This window comes from Phyllobates terribilis, unplaced genomic scaffold, assembly GCF_046119375.1.
Source record: "Phyllobates terribilis strain yellow unplaced genomic scaffold, ASM4611937v1 Scaffold_4432__1_contigs__length_61089, whole genome shotgun sequence".
NCBI lineage: Eukaryota > Metazoa > Chordata > Amphibia > Anura > Dendrobatidae > Phyllobates > Phyllobates terribilis.
In genome coordinates, this window is record NW_027367183.1 from 44,323 (window position 1) to 50,533 (window position 6,211).

At 47.9% G+C, this 6,211-nt stretch overlaps 1 pseudogene; it reads left to right on the plus strand.

The window, feature by feature from the left end:
* Positions 1-576: 576 nt before the first annotated feature.
* LOC141249228 (uncharacterized) lies at positions 577-5,947 on the plus strand (annotated as a pseudogene).
* Positions 5,948-6,211: the final 264 nt, after the last annotated feature.

Consider the following 6,211-nt stretch of genomic DNA (forward strand, 5'->3'; position numbering starts at 1 on the left):
AATGGATAAGTGAACCGCTTTAATCTTAATACTTCTTTCAACATTTGTGTGTTTAGTTGTTTTCGTCCCAAAACCATTTTCCTCCCCCCTTTTTGTTACTTATTAATCATATAAAAACTTTAACCAAAAAGCTTGCTCCCTTGGGTACGACCCTTACTACCACTATACTCTAGTGGGAGTTTGGATTTTATACTTTGACGAGGCAAGGCGACTTTAGCCTTTGTCAAATTTGGCGCCGTTGCCGGGGAGCAACGGTTCTTTTTTATTAAGTTTTTGTGTGATTACTCTTGGTGTGGAACCCATTGATGGTCCACACCCGTTCCACTAATTCACCTCTTCTTGATTTTGATTCAGAAATCGAGCGGATGCATTTACGGAACTTGATGCACGCCCTAGAGAATCTTGTTGTGGAGAACATGGCCGCTCATACGCTACGAGAGCTTACGGCTCCCAACCTTGATCAACAACCTTTGGCGGTCGTAGTGCCACCATTAGATGCAGGTGTGCTTTGAGCTTAAGTCCGGTGTCATCAACCTCCTCCCGAAGTTCCATGGTTTAGCCGGTGAAGATCCCATTATGCATTTGGGAGAATTCCATGACATATGTATGTGTAGCAAGCCGGCCAATGTCACGGAAGAGCAATTCAAGATGCGGGCCTTTGGTTTTACCTTGAAGGACACCGCGAGAAATTGGTACTACCACCTTCCGGCGGGATCCATTGACACTTGGACTAAGCTATATAAGGCCTTCCTCGACAAGTACTTCCCCGTTAGGAAGTCTACCGCTTTGAAGAGAGCCATCGCGAATGTTGAGAAAGCGAATGATGAGACGCTCTATGACTATTGTGAGCGTTTCATGAGGTTGTGCGCAAGTTGCCCGTTCCATGGGTTTGATGAGAAGGAGTTAGTAATCCACCTCTACAACAGGTTACTAGATCAAGAGAGGAGGATCATAGATACCGCTTGCAATGGTAGCGTCTTGAACTTGACGCCCGACATAGCCATGAACCGGATCCATGATATAGCCGATGGCACGAGAAGCTTTGGTAGGACCTATTCAAGAAAGGGAGTTCATGCTGCGAACTCTAGTGCACCCGAAATGAGCAATACTTTGTCCGAGATCAAGAGCATGATCGAGACATTAGCTTTGACTAGGACCAATGACCCGTCGGCGCGGGCTTGTGGGGTGTGCACCGATGAAACCCACCCCACGGATATGTGTCCACATCTCCAAGACACTACTACCACTGCTGACGTCAATGCCGTGGGGGGGGGGGGGGGTATGGACCTCCTAGACCTCGGTTCGATAACCAAGGCCATAAATATAACCAGAGGTGGAACGATCATCTAGGGTTCCGATATGGTGATCCGGCTGGGGCACAAAACAATTTCCGACCTCAAGCTCAACCGAACCACCAATACCGGGCTCCTTATCAACCCAACAAACCACCGGGCTACGGACCTCCTAAGCCATCTACCGAGGATATGCTGAATTCCTTGACCACCCGTTTTTCCTCTCATGTCCACAAAACGGAGTCTAGCATCAAGAGTATTGAGAAGCAACTCGGCCAACTTGCCGAGGCGATTTCCCAAACACAACAACAACTTTCCAAGAGTTTGCCATCACAAACGGTGGTGAATCCAAGAGAGAATATAAGTGCTATTCATTTGCGGAGTGGTAAGGTGTGTGGAGATGCTCCCATAGCTGAAACAGGAGAAGACGAAGAGGAGGCCGCAGAAACATTTCCGCGGGCGCGGTCCCCTAATCACGGTCGCGGCTCAGATGCTGTAAGAGAGTCCGAGAATTCTGATCATCCGCGGGCGCAGACACCTGACCGCGGGCGCGGATTAGCCTCTGAGGTCAAAGACGAAGAAGCGAAGAAGGTGGAAGAGGAGTACTATGAAGATCGAGGGGACTTCCGTCTTCGACAAGAGAACTATGTACGTCCCAATTTCCCTCCTCTCTATGCCGAAAAGCCTCCCGCACCTTTTCCGGAAGCCCTTAAGGACACTCGAAGGCCCGTTGATGAAAAAGAGCTCTTCAAGACATTTAGCAAGTGCGAAGTCAACATTCCCTTGCTCAAGATAATCAAGAGCGTGCCCCGGTACGCTAAGTTCTTAAAGGAGCTTTGCACGATCAAACGAAAATAAAAGCTTAAGGGGAAACAAAAGGTGCAAGTGTGCAAAGGCGTCTCCGCGATGTTCCAACAAAAGGTGGCCAAGAAGTGTAGTGATCCGGGTATGGTAAGCATTCTTTGCACTATTGGTGAGACTAAGATAAATAGTGTCATGCTAGATCTAGGTGCTTCTATTAACGTTTTGCCTTATTCTTTGTATAAGTTGCTCGGCCTAGGACCTTTGAATGAAACGGGAATTGTGATTCAATTGGCCGATAGATCTTTGGTTTACCCTAAAGGGATAGTTGAGGATGTATTGGTTATGGTTGATAACCTCATTTTTCCCGTAGATTTCTTTGTCCTAGACATGGCACAAGAGGCTAAGGACTCACTTATCTTACTTGGGCGGCCGTTTATGAAAACGGCCAACACTAGAATTGAATTGGCAAGTGCTTCACTCACTTTTGAGTTTGATAGGGATGTTGTGAGCTATAACATTTACGATGCTATGAAACACCCTAGTGATGATAACTCTTTATTCTCTATCGACGTGATTGATCCAATTATGCAAGATACGTTTGACGTATATGGTTTGGATGAGCTACAATCCGCGTTAGAGAATAGCTTGGTCGATTCATCGCAGCTAGACCTCACTATGTCTTCCGACATGCGTGAAGTTTTAGCTCACTTGGACTCGAAAGAGCCATTTTTGGCCGGTGGGCCCATGTTACTAATCCCCGAGGCCGAAAGACCTCTTCCTTCTATAGTGCAGGCACCGGTGATTGAGCTACAACAACTTCCGGAGCATTTGAAGTATGCTTTCCTAGGCGAGAACGACACCCTCCCGGTCATCATTTCTAGCACACTTACGGAGGTTCAAGAGGAGAAGTTGGTGGAGGTGCTCAAGAAGAATGTGACGGCTCTCGGATGGAGTATAGCCGATATCAAGGGAATAAGCCCTTCTACTTGTATGCACCGGATTCTCCTAGAAGAAGGAGCCAATCCTAGTAGGCAACCTCAGCGGTGACTCAATCCACCCATGATGGAGGTAGTGAAGAAGGAGGTGTTGAAGCTCCTCCAAGCGGATATGATCTTCCCTATCTCGGATAGCAAGTGGGTCAGCCCTATGCAAGTTGTCGCAAAGAAAGGCGGGATCACCGTGGTAGAAAACGACAAAGGTGAGATGGTTCCTCAACGAGCACAAAAAGGGTGGAGGGTTTGTATCGACTACCGCAAGTTGAACGCGGTGACTCGAAAGGACCACTTCCCCTTGCCCTTCATTGACCAAATGCTCGAGAGGCTTTCTGGATGGCCTTACTATTGTTTCCTCGATGGATACTCGGGCTACTTTCAAGTGGCCATAGCTCCGGAAGATCAAGAGAAGACGACGTTTACTTGCCCATTTGGTACTTTTGCATACCGCCGGATGCCATTCGGGTTATGTAACGCACCCGGGACGTTTCAACGATGTATGGTAAGTATCTTCTCCGAATACATTGAGCACTTTATCGAGGTTTTTATGGATGATTTCACGGTACATGGGGATAGTTTTGACTCTTGCATTCACCATTTGACACTCGTGCTTGAACGATGTGTTGAGACCAATTTGGTCTTGAACTCGGAAAAGTGTCATTTCATGGTTGATCATGGTATTGTGCTAGGTCATATAGTATCGTCCAAGGGTATCGAGGTCGATAAGGAAAAGATTGATGTGATTCAGTCCTTGCCTTATCCTACTAATGTTCGTGAAGTGCGTTCCTTCTTAGGCCATGCAGGTTTTTACCGTCGGTTCATCAAGGATTTCTCCAAGATTTCCTCCCCCTTGTGCGAGTTGTTGAAGAAGGAAGTGGCATTTGTGTTCAATGATGAGTGTAAAGGAGTCTTCGACACTCTCAAATTCCACCTCACCGAAGCGCCCATCATCAAAGCGCCCGATTGGTCTCTTCCGTTTGAGATCATGTGCGGCGCTAGTGATTATGCGGTAGGGGCGGTTCTTGGTCAGAAAATCGGAAGAGCTATGCATGTGATCTACTATGCTTCCATGACATTGAATGGGGCCCAACGAAATTACTCGACTACCGAGAAGCAGCTCCTCGCCGTGGGGTTCGCCTTTGATAAATTTTGCCAATACCTTTTTGGGCACGAAGGTGATCATTCACACAGACCACGCGGCGCTTCGTTACCTAATGACGAAGAAAGATTCCAAACCGAGACTCATTCGGTGGATTTTTCTCCTGAGCGAGTTCGATGTCGAGATAAGAGACAAGAAGGGGGTTGAGAACTCGGTGGCCGACCATCTTAGTCGGATTGTTCGTGAGCACGAAGAGTTAACGTTGCGACCACTTGGCGATTTCTCGGACGAATCTCTCTACGCCTTGCATACAGTGTCAAAACCGAGGTCGCGGTCTACCTGCCGCTGTCGCGGATCTTCGGAGCTTTCTCGTCATCCTTCACCAGAGAGAAAACCGCGGGTGTGGTCGACCTGCCGTGGGCGCGGATCCGACGCTGAGTTGCTTTCCCTCCGCTCCCTCAAGCCGTGGTATGCCCACTTGGTCAATTACTTGGTGCGAGAAGAGTTTCCTCCCAACATCACCAAAGCGCAAAAAGACAAGACCAAGAGCGAGGCCAAGTATTACGTGTGGCATGATCCATACCTTTGGAAGCATTGTGTTCATAAGGTTATCCGAAGGTGTCTCCCGGATAATGAGGTACAATCGGTTCTCTCCTTTTGTCATTCTTATGCATGCGGGGGTCATTTTGGACCAAATAAGACAGCTCAAAAGGTTTTGGATAACGGTTTTTATTGGCCGCACATCTTTCGAGACACTTACGCGTTTTGCAAAGCTTGTGACTGGTGTCAGAGAGTCGGGAAAATCTCCCGAAAAAATGAGATGTCGCAAACACCATTAATCTTTTGCGAGATTTTTGATGTTTGGGGGATCGATTTCATGGGACCTTTTCCTAACTCTCTTGAGAATATTTATATCTTGCTTGCCGTGGACTATGTTTCCAAGTGGGTGGAAGCAAAGGCCACCAGGACTGATGACTCGAAAGTGGTGTCTAGTTTTTTGAAGGAGAACATCTTCTCTCGGTTTGGGATCCCGAAGGCTCTCGTGAGCGATAGAGGAACTCATTTCGTTAATAGGACGGTGAGTGCTCTTCTCAAGAAATACGGTGTCACCCATAGAGTTTCTACCGCCTATCATCCGCAAAGCAATGGGCAAGCCGAGGTGTCTAATAGGCAGATCAAGGGGATTCTTGAGAAGACGGTGGGCCCTAATAGGAAAGATTGGAGTCTCCGTCTTGATGATGCTTTATGTGCATACCGTACCGCCTACAAGACACCCATTGGCATGTCTCCCTACCGGTTGGTTTTGGAAAGGGGTGTACCTTCCCGTTGAGCTAGAGCACAAGGCTTGGTGGGCGGTCCGGAAGTGCAACATGGAGATGAATGAAGTGGGAGAGTTCCGGGCGCTCCAAATTCATGAGCTAGAGGAAATTCGAAGAGAAGCGTATGAGAACACTGTTATTTACAAGGAGAAAACGAAGGCATGGCATGATAAGTACGTGTTGAGAAAGGACTTCAAGGCTAGGGATAAGGTCCTTCTTTACAATTCTCGCCTTCAACTTTTTCCGGGAAAGTTACCCTCTCGGTGGAATGGTCCTTATGTGGTGGCCCGTGTCTTTCCCCATGGAGCGGTGGAGCTTTACGACACGGACAAGCACAATGTGTTCAAGGTAAATGGTCAAAGGTTGAAACCTTACCATGAGAACTTTTCTGATGCGGTAGTTGAAGAATTGGCTCTCGAGGAGCCCGGGTCCGACATCTAGAATTCCGGACCACGTCGTGCCACGACGTTAACCAAGGCGATGGTCGCGGCTCACCTGTTGTGCCCGCGCATTTCGCTCTGAGACGGGACTGCTCTTCGTTGTGAAGCATCTTTCTCCGGTATATTGGCTTCGGTTTTTGTTGGTGGTGCCCACCTAGGTTGCCTTAGTTTGGTTTGTGAGGTTGTTTGGGGTTGTACTTGTGTTGGGTTGAGAATTTGTGGTCTTGGAATTGTTGTTTGCGTTTGGATTTGGTAATGGCGAGTA